At 33.3% G+C, this 13472-nt stretch overlaps 1 protein-coding gene across 3 annotated transcripts in view; it reads right to left on the reverse strand.

The window, feature by feature from the left end:
* LOC123309021 (apoptosis-stimulating of p53 protein 2) overlaps positions 1-13472 on the reverse strand; it is a 334262-nt gene that overhangs the window by 150701 nt on the left and 170089 nt on the right. The window lies entirely within an intron of this gene.

Genomic DNA, 13472 nt, shown 5'->3' on the forward strand with positions numbered 1-13472 from the left:
TATAATTTTGGATTATTTTCATCAAAAAAAGATATGATACGTATGAAAAAAGCAAAACTATCCCGTATTAGATGTTGAAAAAAGACTAATATGATTTAAAATTTGGTATATGGAAAAAAGGAAAAATCAATTTCTAATATGAATTTGACAAATCTGCTATCCATCCTGTTCATTGGAGTTTGATAGATAATGAAAAAGACGAAATTTTCGTGTCTGCTCGGCTTTCTCCCATCGCGATGACTCCAATTCCATTCTTTCCCCTTTTTTTTCCCAATTTTGATATTTCACACAACCCGGTATTCGCCACTCAACAGAAGTCAGTCATTTCTGTGTTTTTCTGTGGTTTCTGCGCTTCTTTCTACTCGTTCTGTTTGCCTTTGTTGATCACTGATAATCAGGTCGATTCTGTTCGCATCTTGTTGTAACATTGCTAAATCTACAACATTGTTATAATTATAAAATATAGCAATATGACTGAGCGAACGAATATTCTGTTTCACCGTTTTACGCAAGATTGGTTATGAGTTTTGGCCATAGCAATATTGTTGAAAAATAATCGAATGTTTGAGCTGACAACACTATTTTGAAGGGTAAGATTCTCATTTCATAGAAAAGAACATGTAATTCTATAATTGTTCTATGGAAAAGAAGAATAAGTTGTGTTCAATCAAAGAGTATCATCAATTGATACTCTTTGGTTTAATGTTTTATTCGGTATTTGGATTGTGAGTTTTTGGTTGAACTGTGCACCATGTCTGGAAATAAGAAAACAACAAAAAATCAGATGGAAATGATTTGATAATCAATCTCCTAGAAGTTCCCTATGGATTTTCACCCACTTGTAGGTAAAAAGGAACTGTATTTGTACTGGTCGGTTCCTCAACCAATCCATTCAACTCATATTTCCTTATTCAAGCGAAACAGTTCCAGAAACTTTTCATCAGGCAATTCAAATGAATTACTGGTGTCACCAATATGTCGAAATTGTAGTCTCATATTTTCGCTATAAATGAAAAGTTCAAGTGAAGGTTTCCAAAAAGTTACTAAAACGAAGCATGTTTATAATTACTTGCCAATTTCCTAAATTTCTAACGCTTGAAAGAAATGGAAAAACAAGAGATTCACTGCCATTTTCAACTTTGTTATGAAATAGCAAGTACTTAAATGATGTTGCTGATATAGCAAACTGAAATAACAAGATCTTCTAGAAATTGACAGATCATATTCGAATCAATGATTCGAATACCAGTTTTTCAAACTTTGCTGTGATAGCAATATCTTTTCTATAACCATATTACTATTTCCAAACAGAATCGACCTGAATGTGACATATTTACTTTCATCTTTTCTTGACAGATAATATCGGTTATAATTCTAAACATGTAAGTTATTTTCCTTAAATTTCTTTTTACAATTCGACTCTCAATATATGTTGATTTACTGTTTTGTCTTTGTACTGTTGCTTTCCCTTTCCATGTACTTTTCTGTTGCTGTCTTTTATTTTATTACTGTTTTCATACATCTTTATATTTGCCTGCAGATGCCTGAAGATGGCCCTTATTTTGTAAGGGCCGAAACATATGTAGCAATTTTAAATAAATTTGGAGCAGACACGAAAATTCCGTCTTTTTCAATATCAATTTGACTGCATTTTTCAAATTCCACAATTCATGTAAGAAAAAATTACCAACTTTTAAATCATACTAATTCTTTTTCAACGTCTAATACAGGATAGTTTTGCTGTTGTCATACGTATCACATCTTTTTCGGATGAAAATAATCCAAAATTATAATTAAGCTTGGTCAACGTGGAAAAAATTTACGAAAAATGAAGTAAGGTGAGAAATTTTTTGAAAAACACAAAAACTCAAATATCTCGGAAACTGTTGATTTTTGGTCATCAATAAATATGTCTCAAACGACAGCAAAGGAGTTATACTAACACCTTCAAGGTTCACGTCTAATTAGGAAACACCCTGGATAGTCTAGAGTCTAGAAGTACCAGAAACAGCCAAGATAAAGCAATTTCAGATACCCTTCTCGTATAAGCTTCATCAGATATCAACATAATTTCATCGAAGAAGGAAGAAGAATAGTATAAAGGAAGTCTCTCGAATCCGAGAATCCCTGAAACGGAAAATGAAACATAAGCTGGCGAAGAACAGGAACAAAGGCCCGTAACAACCATTTGCAGTTTGCTAGATTGTTCACGTCGATAAATTCGAGATTTCAGACCCGATAATGGGATGCTAATGACGTGAAAGGAGGTCGAAGCGCCCCATTTCTCATTCCATTTTTGGACGCTTATGAGGTTTTTATCGCTCCGTAATTCGCGATAAGCCACCTAGGGCCTCTGGAGTCGAGAAAAAACGAAAGCGATATATCCTTCAGCATGTCGTGGAGTGTTTTTCGATATAGATCATTCAGCTAGTGAGTTTTTCGATGAGAGGTAATTGATTGAAAAAATATCTTTCCGTTCGGTTGCAGCGCCGCATGTTGAATGAAGAATGGAATATTTGCGGCGGGCGGGCCCTTAACGGTGATCAACCTCCCCTGAAATTTTTTCAGGGTAAGAAAACATACCGAAAGGATAGGAAATCTTTCTTGAGCGGGAAGTTTCTGGTGAAATCGTTGCGAACGAAATGAACAACTTGTTTCACTGTTGAGAATGCTTGATTAGACACGTTTGAAAATGAAAGTTGAAACCAGAATTACTTCGAATTTGCAATACAGATCTAGCGTAAATAATAATTCATGAATATTCTGCAGGAATTTTTGCATAATTTGAAAATCAAATGTAATATTATTTCGTAGATGAAATTAGATATACAGTTTTAATTGACAGTAGTTTCGTTATTCTTTTGTGAATCTTGTTTCGAAGTGTTATATTCAAATTATTTTTTTTTCAACGTAATATCTACTTTCGCTTTGAAAATGTTCATTGCATTTGATGAATTTTCATTGAATTTTTTCACTTCATTCCTTTTTTACAGGTTCGACTTGAAAAACTGACTCATTTTTTCTGTATTCTAGGTCCACGCTGAGGTGTCAAATGTAGAGAAACATTCGATTTTTGGGCATTAAAAAAATTACAGGGGAATATTTCGAACAAATTCAGGATATCAATCTTTTAGTTATTTGTAAACGGTAAGGTCCTTTGTCCTTAGTATATTTCCAAGATACGAAGAGGTAGTAGGAGTTGACAAGACAAGATTCTTGACTTGATGATAAACTTCTTGTCTTGTCTTGAGAAAAAGTCAAGAAATTGAAAAATCCCGTCTTGACGTTTACTTGACATATCAAATCTTTCAAAATCTTGAAATTTCTTGATTATCCAGCGACACCGTACATGACGATTCCTCGGAAAAGTTTTCATTGCGTCTCGTGCTAACACGATAATCTGGTGGTTCCCCGATATTCATTTATTTTCTGACAAACACAAAATAACGTCGCGTAGTTGCACTGTTTAGCCAGTTTAGTTAAGGGAGGTTATTATTTGCGAGAAAATATAGAAAGAAGGCTCAATAAGGGATGTAAAATATAATATATCATATAATCAGGCAGTGCAATTTAGTTAATAACAACGTTTGGCACAAAAGTTGATGTTATTTTCAATTATCTTCTCTTTAACTTAACCTATTACTATTATCTATCGATAAGCCTCTGCTAACGGACTCAGCTCTGTCAATTGAACTTGACTTTGCCACCTTCTACGTCATCACCCTTCCAATCGGCTTTGAACTCAATTGCAACTTCTTCATACAGGATGAGTCTTTGACTCGTACAAATATTTTAATCGTAGATTATTAGGTCAAAAGAAACACTTTTTTATTTACCATTTTTTCCGAAGAGGCTCGGTTTAGAAGATGAGAGGATAATTTGCCTTATTTTTGGTGAGAACTTTATTTATTTAATCAGACTGCAAAAACACATCTGCTCGACTAGTTTCGGTGAGTTAACACATCACCATCTTCGGGAGCCAAGTAACAAGACGACTGCAACGAAAGGAAGAGAAAAGATTCGTGGAAAAATATCGGAAATATATGAGTTTAGAAGATACAGGCTGTTGAAAAACCATAAGAAACTGTTATTTCTAGTTCTATCTTAAAAACGGTTTCATCGAATGAAATGATTTTCGGAATATAGATCTTCAATTAATTGATAAATCGTTTTCAAACACAAGATATCACCCACGTCTTCCAGTTTTCTCATTATGACCATTACGTACCATAAAAATACCGAAAATTCAAAGAACGCAACTCTAGAAACTAAGTTGGCCGATATCTAATGAATATTTGAACGTTGTGTGAAATAAAAATATTCCTCATATTTTCTCGTATAATGAGCAGTTTCGAGTAATTTGATGTTCAAAAATAAAAAATATCTGTGAAATAAGAAGTATTGGTTACTTTGACCGAATGCAACACTTTTTAAAAGGTCCACCGATGTGTTGTGTCATGTATTTAGCTAGTTATTCTGAATATTATTCTGTTTTTCCAGGGGTCGCACAGCTCAATATGAAATCTTAAAATGGCTACATCAGGGTGGAATCGAAAAAAATGAAAGGAATAGTGTGTCTTTTGACCTCAAATCTACTGTTATAATATTTGTCCGAGTCTAAGACTCACCCTGTATACCTTCTCTTGATTATCACAAAGTGGTAGTCTTATTTTACTATGACTTTGACTTTTCAGTAAACAGAACGTGTGCTGAGCCACTTGGCTCCAATTCTGACACAGAATACTCACTAACAACCTATAGAGAGAAACGTAAGTTTTAGTAAAAATATAAAATGATGAGTGAAACTAAAGGGACATCGACTAAATCTGAATCTGAAACCGTAGCTACGAAAGCGAAAGTAAAAGCAAAAAGCAGCATCATTCACCAATGCTAGTGGCAATACGGACAGAAACAATTCTGTTATAGTTTCGAAATTTAGGCGGACATAAGTAGCAACGGCGGAAAAATAAATAAACCAAAAATAACCATGTTTTCATCAACATAAAAAAGGCCTGAAAGTAAAATTTGCAACTCTAGGTTCCAATTGTAGTTAAAACAAGATTATCATTAATTACACAGGCCAACAAAATGAAAAAAAAAATTTGGTGCCGGAAATTTAACATTTGATTTTAGATGTTTTTAATGTGCTGATTCCAAAAATGCCACCAGATTTTTTCTATCAGCTCTAGTTTCTGAGATACACGTTACAGGTTAAATGGTATATTTTTTTCTGATAAAGGACAACAAATAAAGAGATAAATATGTACTTAATCGTCAAAATAGAAATTTTCCAGAATCTAATTAGTTACAGTATAAACTGAAAATAATTATTTTCAGTGTTCAATTTTTAGGTTTATATTTTATGTCAAAATGATATATGTCATCTTATTAACAAACAAACACGTTTTTTATTCATGGTTAGACAAAATATTTCATATTGATTCGTATTGATATGAAATGTCTCGTCTTGAAACTCTGAGATCAGTTCTTGTTTTGAAATTTCCGAGAACTTGGCTACCCCTCTCCATATTTTCGAAGACTGGTCTCTTGTAATATAGCTGGAAGAGGCCGTTTTCAACAATGCTTGAATTTTGAAAAGCTTTTTGATGTACCTAATACAATTCATTGTTCGGTTTTTCTACTCCAGTATTTTTTGAATAACCAGAGATTTTCAATTTTTCTAAAGAAATTGGTACATCCTAGAGATAAAACGCAAAGACTCTTTTTGTTCTAAATTGAACAAGAATTGTAGAAATGACTGGAGTTTTGGAAAAATACATTGGCGTACTATTCTTTCTTCAAATGCCAGTACGCACACCACTGTATTTGCTGAAGACGTGATATTCAACGTGATATAATCACCTGATTGCATATACTGACACTTCCATCAATATTGGTGCTGGAGTTGTTAATGTATGCCCGTGGTAGGTCTTGTATGTGGGGTTTTCTTGGTGGGGACCATTCTTATCCTACTAGGAATAGGGGAGATTACTGTGTCCAATTTTGCAGGTTGACGATTATTTGTCGCCTACATTTTTCAATGTTTTACCGTCACACTTGAGAGGGCTTCCCCTTAAGTGTTTTAAAAATAAAATAAAGTTGTTCTTAGTGAAACAGGCAATGTATGACATATATACTTCATTCAAATTTATTTTAGCAGTCGGTTGGCCATGAAATAATTTTCTCAAGTTTTTGTAACTAGAACGAAGTTAGGTTGGCACTCATGAAATGTCGTTAATGTGATAACGCCGTTGCCACAACTAATATCAATTTTTATTACGAAAATGCCGAAAGTGATTGAAAAAAAAGACAGGGTTTCAGGAAGTGCTATCTAGAATTCAGGTCCGCTCATTCATATAGTTATACCCTGATATTCTAAAATCCACAATACGTCAGACGGTAGCGAACATATTCAATGTAATAGAATTTATATAATGTTTCATCTGAATCTAAACGACATATATTTCATCTTGATATTTCCACAATAAGAAAGATTGTGAATGAAGGGGATGACAAAGAATTTCCTTCTATTGGGACACCCAAAAAAGTGGTGGCATTTGAGAATTTTATGTTTGAGTGAATTAATGCGAAAAGTTTACTACAGAATTTTCGATAAATGTTATCGGAGAATAAGTTCCCTATAATGGATTTTTCTATTCTTCATTTGACTTGTCCTATATAATGTAAATGTCTTAAGGTACTAAGAAATACCTATAATTATTATTATTACATCAAAGTATTAGGATGAATAGCCACAAATACGCCCAAGATGTCCTGTTACTTGTTTATTCATGTGAAATTTTTGTTCAAAGGTGAAGTTCATCTTAACTTGAAACTTCCTTCAATTCATTTTACTTATATTGATGCAAGATGATTTTTTTGTTGAAGAATTTAACATTCTTGTAATTATCTGTTAATTTCTTCGGGAGATACCCATTCCCAACCAGTGCATCATATGCATTTCATCTTCGAGTTAATATTTTTGAAATCTTCAAATGATGTGAGCCAAAGAAGATAACGAACATTAACTCTCCTCAAGCTAGTGCATATTATGATATTATACTGATCTCTTGTATTTTCCATGCAAATAACTGGATTTGGTATACCTTCAATCAGTTTGTATAAACTTCAATTATGTTCGTCACATATTTTCCGAAGAGATTCGACATTGTCATAACAGAAACTTTTAAGTAGAACGGGCAACATAGCGTTGATTTAAAACCCAAAAATGTTTTGACAGGCTTCATAACCCCACATTTTCGTACTATACAGAGTGAAATGTGTCAAATTTCCATGGCCAACCGACTGCTAAAATAAAAGTGAATGAAGTATACATGATTTCGTCAAATGTGATTTTTCACCGTTTTAGATTTTTCCTACCTCAGTTATTTAAGTAGATATTTGCTTGTTGTATTGATTTTAACAGGATTATAATTTTGACGAATGTATTTACTTTTTGTATGCTAACATGAATAAACTTACTCTTCTACTATACTCTTCTACTCTTAATAGTATCCATTTTCAACAAATTTCGTTCAAATAACTCACGCCGTTTCGAAAATATCGAGGAATTCCCTATTTATTTGGAATGCATTCAACGCACCCGTATCTTCGAAAAAAATAATTTCCGGACAAAGACCTGAAAGACATTTCCGGCTCTAAATAACAATATCCTGAATTTGTTTATGAGTCACACTGTTTATGATTCGTCCATTAAAAAGGAAATACACTCCCTATAAGAGATTAATTTTCTGCATCAGTCTGTTTCCTCCAAGTGGCACACTTGGAAAAATTCCGAAGTAACAGGAAGAAGAGTGTTCTGTTAGGTATGCTTAATCGCGAAATAACTGTCTGCTGCAATTATTTCGGTCCGCTTTGTGGCAAGGTGAATAAAAAGACTGTGTACGTCTGTCACGGAAAGGTTCCTAGAAAAAGGCGATAACAGTCAGTACGTGGACACGTTCGAGTTGAAAGAGAAGGAAATGTAATTGTCTCTTCGGGATGAATGTTCTGTAGCTGAAGAAATAGCTATGAATGGAACGGATTCAGATGTTTCTAACAGGTTCTTTGCATGTTTCGATAGTGTCTCTGATGATAAACCGGAAAGATTCGTAAGAAAATACGTTTGCCGCCTTGCATCTCGGGATCTTCCTCATCTTTGAACGATAATGAAATTAATGGATGGCTATAGCATTCATGAAGACATTCTCATCAATTTAGGTTGACCATCATGCTACCTATTCATAGAAAATACACTGCTCAAAAATTTAAGGGGACATTCCGGAGAAAACTTTACTGCTACAGTTGGGTCAAATTTTCAGTATTATTATATAGGGTGCCCAAATTCGATGGGATTGAAAATGGATGGCACGTGTCGGGCCTCAATTTTCAAAAGACAGATAATGGCCAAAACCGCTTTCATTCTATCTTTTTTTGTTTTCGAGAAAGTAAAAAATCATTTTTCGTAAACTCACATTTCGTAGAATTTAATTGATATCGAATAACAATGACATTTTATCTAGAATGCAGTGGCGTAGTCAGAGAGTTGTTTAGGCAATGCGCCACTTCAATAACTTTCTTTTTTTAAACATAAAACCCTTTGTTTTATTTACATATTCCAGTCCCATATTTTTTTCGGATTTAGAATATATAAAATACGCCGTGTGTCGAATTATTCTTCTAATTAAAAACCCAAAAACTCCTTCAAGTTGGCAGGTCATTTTCATTGATAATATAGGGTGTCTGCGCCATGGGGCAGCGGTCGATTACTCTAATTCTATTATCCTTACAAAAAAGAGTTTCAAACACAACTTTCTTCCTTTCAAGTAGAGCATCTCCTAAAATTATTTAGAACTATACAAAGTGTTTCGTTTCCTCTGCACAGCAATCAACTTCGTTATTATGGAACACCCTGAATATTTTTTCATTTTTGAATTCCTTGTTAAATTTGAATATGAGTTTGATGACACAACTATATATGAATTCTCAACGGTTTTCGAGAAATTTGACTTTTTATTAATATTTTTACAGTTTGAGGTACTTACATAAAGGGCTATAGCTCCGTCCCCATTCTATGTATTTGATTCAAATTCTGAACGAAAACTTAGATCCATTATCAGAACAGAAATTCATCAAAATCTTAATTTTTTTAAATTGCAACCCATTTTTTTTTCCGTTCATTTTTCCAAAAGTTTTTATTCGCCTTTAGTTGTTATAAATAATGAACAGAAAAAAATATGGGTTGCTATTTAAAAAAATGAAGATTTTGATGAATTTCTGTTTAGATAATGTATATACGTTTTCGTTCACCCTGGAAATAAAATGATTATGTACAAAGAAAGTTTTAAGAGTTTCATTTATTGACTAGACACAGTCCAAATTTGAATCAATTACATAAAATAGAGACGGAGCTATAATCCTTTATGTAAAAACCTCAAACTGTCAAAATATTAATAAAAAGTCAAATTTCTCGAAAACCGTTGAGAATACAGACATAGTTGTGTTATCAAAGTTATATTGAAATTTGACAAGGAATTCAAAAATGTAGAAATATATAGGGTGTTCCATTTATAATAACGAAGTTGATAGCTGTGCAGAAGAAACACCTTGTATAGTTCTAAATAATTGTAGTAGATGCTCTACTTTAAAAGAAGAAAGTTTAAATTGAAATACTTTTTTGTAAAGTTAATAGAATTAATTGAATTACAGTAATCGACCGCTGCCATGGCGTGGATACCCTGTATGATGCGTACGGAACTTGTTTTGTTTCGTCAGGTTATAAGAGACGTTAAAGATCATTTCCATTCCGGATCCTTTTAAAGATTAAAATATAGAATGCATCACTGTCACGAAGTTTTGCAAGCCTGAATTTAAATGAATATGTTCCGAAACCTTTTTAACTATGGATGAATTATATACTATTACCACAGCTTTTCCAAACACCTTCACAAATGAAGGTTCTTGTTATTACCTTATTTTCAGAAAAGATCTTCCAATATCCGTAATGAAAGTTATCTTCGAAGTCTCACACACACAAAATAGGAGCATAAAGCTCTGCCTATAGACATTATTACATTACGCATCAATGAAAATAACCTGCCAACTTGCCCGAAGTACTTTTCGAGTTTATTTTATTAGAATAACAATTAGGACATGACGTTTATCATATATTCTGAATTAAAAAAAAATATGGGACTGGAACATGAAAAAAAACATGGGTGTATTAAAGTTACAATTATATCACTAAAGTGGCGGACTGAATAAATTATTCGACTACGCCACTGCAATCCACATAAGCAAATCTTTAGAATATGAAATTTGTCTGTCGATATCACTGAAACCATACGAAATAAAAGCACCAATTCAAAGAGCCGAAGAGTTTTCACTTATAACTTGAAAACAAAAGAAGATAGAGGGATGTGGTTTTGGCCATTATGCATCTTTTGAAAATCGATGTCGGAAACGTGTCATCCATTTTTCCCTAGCTCTTGCGGTAACAGAGCTGCCATTTAATCTCATCGAATCTTTCACACCCTTTACAAACCATGTGAAAAGGCGTATGTTGAGTATCACAAACATACAAAATATGGTCCTCATGGCATTCAATGGGTGAACAAAAAAAATAACTAGGAACTCATTTTTTATAGGATGAGTGTATGATAGTTTCCTATAGTCTTTTCTCTATTTTTGGAATATCCTATCAAATTCAAGGAATGGGGTATTTTCCTAAATTTCAAAATATATGTTATTAAAATCTTTATACCTCAAATATATCGAAATATATTTTTTTCGAATTTTATCATATTGCATTTTGTCTTTATTCACTTTCGAAAATTCTGATTTCAGAAGTGCTCTCTTATGAACATTCTACGTCATTTTCACAATCCGGCAATGCCCTTTGAGTCAATAATGGTCATGACAGTTTTCTGATCAACATAGACGTAATAAATATCAAGTTTTGTGATCAAATTTGACAAGAAAAACAAACAACGACACAAAATGTCATCGGTCTTAAGAAAGTATAGACACGGATTACAGAAACAATTTTATGCAATCTGTGGATATCTTCTTGATCGGTTCCGCTGTTGTCGAATTAACAAAAATTACTAGACTTTAGTAAAGACATTCTACGTCACAAGCTTTCACATATTCGAATGTTTACTAAGTTTCGAAGGGTGTATTTCTGAAATTTCTGAATTTTGAAGCGAATCTTTCAGGTGTTGGATAACTAATGGAAAAGGGTTTCCATAAATAATCTTAAATTCGATTTTGGAGTTTTAGGAAACTTGCCCATTTTTATATGCGGGATGCTTTTTTGGGTTTAAACTCATTTATAAATTTTTCCAGTCCAGACCTGGAAAATATCAGTTATTATGTCGATATGAACGAGTTGTTTCAGAGATTAAACGTTCCAATTATCATCATAATATAAAAGTGGTGCGAAAGTTATGGATAAATTGAATAAATTGGCAAAATCATTGAAACACTCTCTATTTTGATTATAAAGAGAAATAGACCCTTTAATTATAGGTTATTTTGACTCACCTCCTTGACGTCTATCTACCCTTAGCTTCTACCCATTTACCAATGAATCACCTTATATATTGCTGTATTAAATAATTGATCGTTTGGAATTTTGTTAACCTAATTTATTTAGTCAAATATAATAAGACGTTTCGGGTTCGGGTTTTTTTTTAATACAGCAATAAACTAATGGAATAAATATACAAACAAACAACCTTATATATTATTGCATATATGCAAATTCTTCAGTTCATTTTTCGAGCAGTTCTTTCCTCCGAGTTCATTCTTCATTGCCGAACACTTTGTAAATTTTTCTATAAATGGTGTTGAGGTACCGACACATAAATACTCATCTCCCATTTCAATTTCCCTATACTCATCGGTCTTCGATTTCAAATCACAGTTTTTTAAATGTGTTTAGAATGATTATTTTCAGGGTGGAAAGTGATGAACAGAGAGGAAAGTAAATTCAAAGCTTATGGTAAAGTTTAAACATTAACGAGGGAGATTTTTGTACTGAATCAAATCACATCACTAGGCGATAGCAATAATCAAGGCAAAAAAAGTTTAACGATTATAACAATAATAAAATCTTGGAAATAAAGGTACCGCTCAACGGAGTTGAGCTTTGAGCTTCAGTCCGGAGATTTTACGATCATATCCAATTGAAATTACTCAACTCGTTTACCACCACCCACACATCTTTTGAGGTAGTTACGCACCGATTACCATAAAACTAGAATCTCTTGATGAGTACTAGACGTTGACATTATTATGAATTCAAGCTCTCTCATTCCCATAAAGTTCTCTCAAACCACTATAACATGAATGTTTTTGAGGAAACATTCCTCGACTCAAACGAGTTAAACCTCATATCGTTCGACCGATCTTTTGAATTTTTCATATAATAAAAACGAAATAAATCTCCATAATAACATTCATTCCATGTAAGTGGGTAAGGAAAGCTTAAGGCCACACCTTCGACACACCAAGGATTCTTTTGTCGCCCACGTCTATTATTCGGGCCTTGCCTAATTTTCCTATCGATTCACGCTTCTCCTAGCAGGAATTACAAATCGGAATGAACGATAGAAAAAATCTGTGAACAGAAACTGTGATAAACAGTAATGATTAGATATTCTTCATTTTTCTTATATCAGAAAGCAGAATTATGAAGTATGAAATGAACGCAGGTTTATCTGCCTGAAATATGATCTGAATGAATGTATTACTGCCAGTGACGGCTCGTGTACTTACAGGGGCATAAGCCTGGAATAAAATCAATATCTGTTTTTTCAACTAATTACTGAAAATTAAAACGTGGAGTCACCATAATCTTTGTTCTTCTGAAATTAAATATTTATATTTTTTTTTCGGGAGACTTCGAGAGCTCCCCAACGATCCCAATTGAAAATCGGAAATTATATGTGGTTGCAGCAAAGGGGTTGAAGAAAAATATTCAATTTTACCTTCCAGAAATAAGAACATTCAGGTCCTCCTTGTGCTATTCTATTTCCCGATTATTTTTGGGTCGGCCTGGCCGACCCTGCATACCCTGACGAGCCATTGATTACTTTTATCTACAGAATCATACTGAATGGGGATTCAAAATATGATGTAATAGAGTATACAGGGTGGGCTTTTTAAAACGAAACAGACGAGATAATGGGCGGAATAAATTTATTTCGAAAAAATGCTCGGACAAGTCGATTTCTGTTTCGAGGGGGACAACTTTTAAGGTCAAATTCATAACTATATCGCTTCAACCCTTAGTGTTAGAACAACAACTCCTAAATTTTCAACGAGGAAGATGGGTTAAATTTCACCTCATTTAGGTCTTCTCATCCTGAGTTCAGCATATTGGTTTTTTCTTCATTTGATTCATTGATTCTTGAAATATTGACATTTGAATTTGAAACAACGATGGTATTGTCGTCAAGCAAGCTGTC

Source organism: Coccinella septempunctata, chromosome 3 (assembly GCF_907165205.1).
Source record: "Coccinella septempunctata chromosome 3, icCocSept1.1, whole genome shotgun sequence".
NCBI lineage: Eukaryota > Metazoa > Arthropoda > Insecta > Coleoptera > Coccinellidae > Coccinella > Coccinella septempunctata.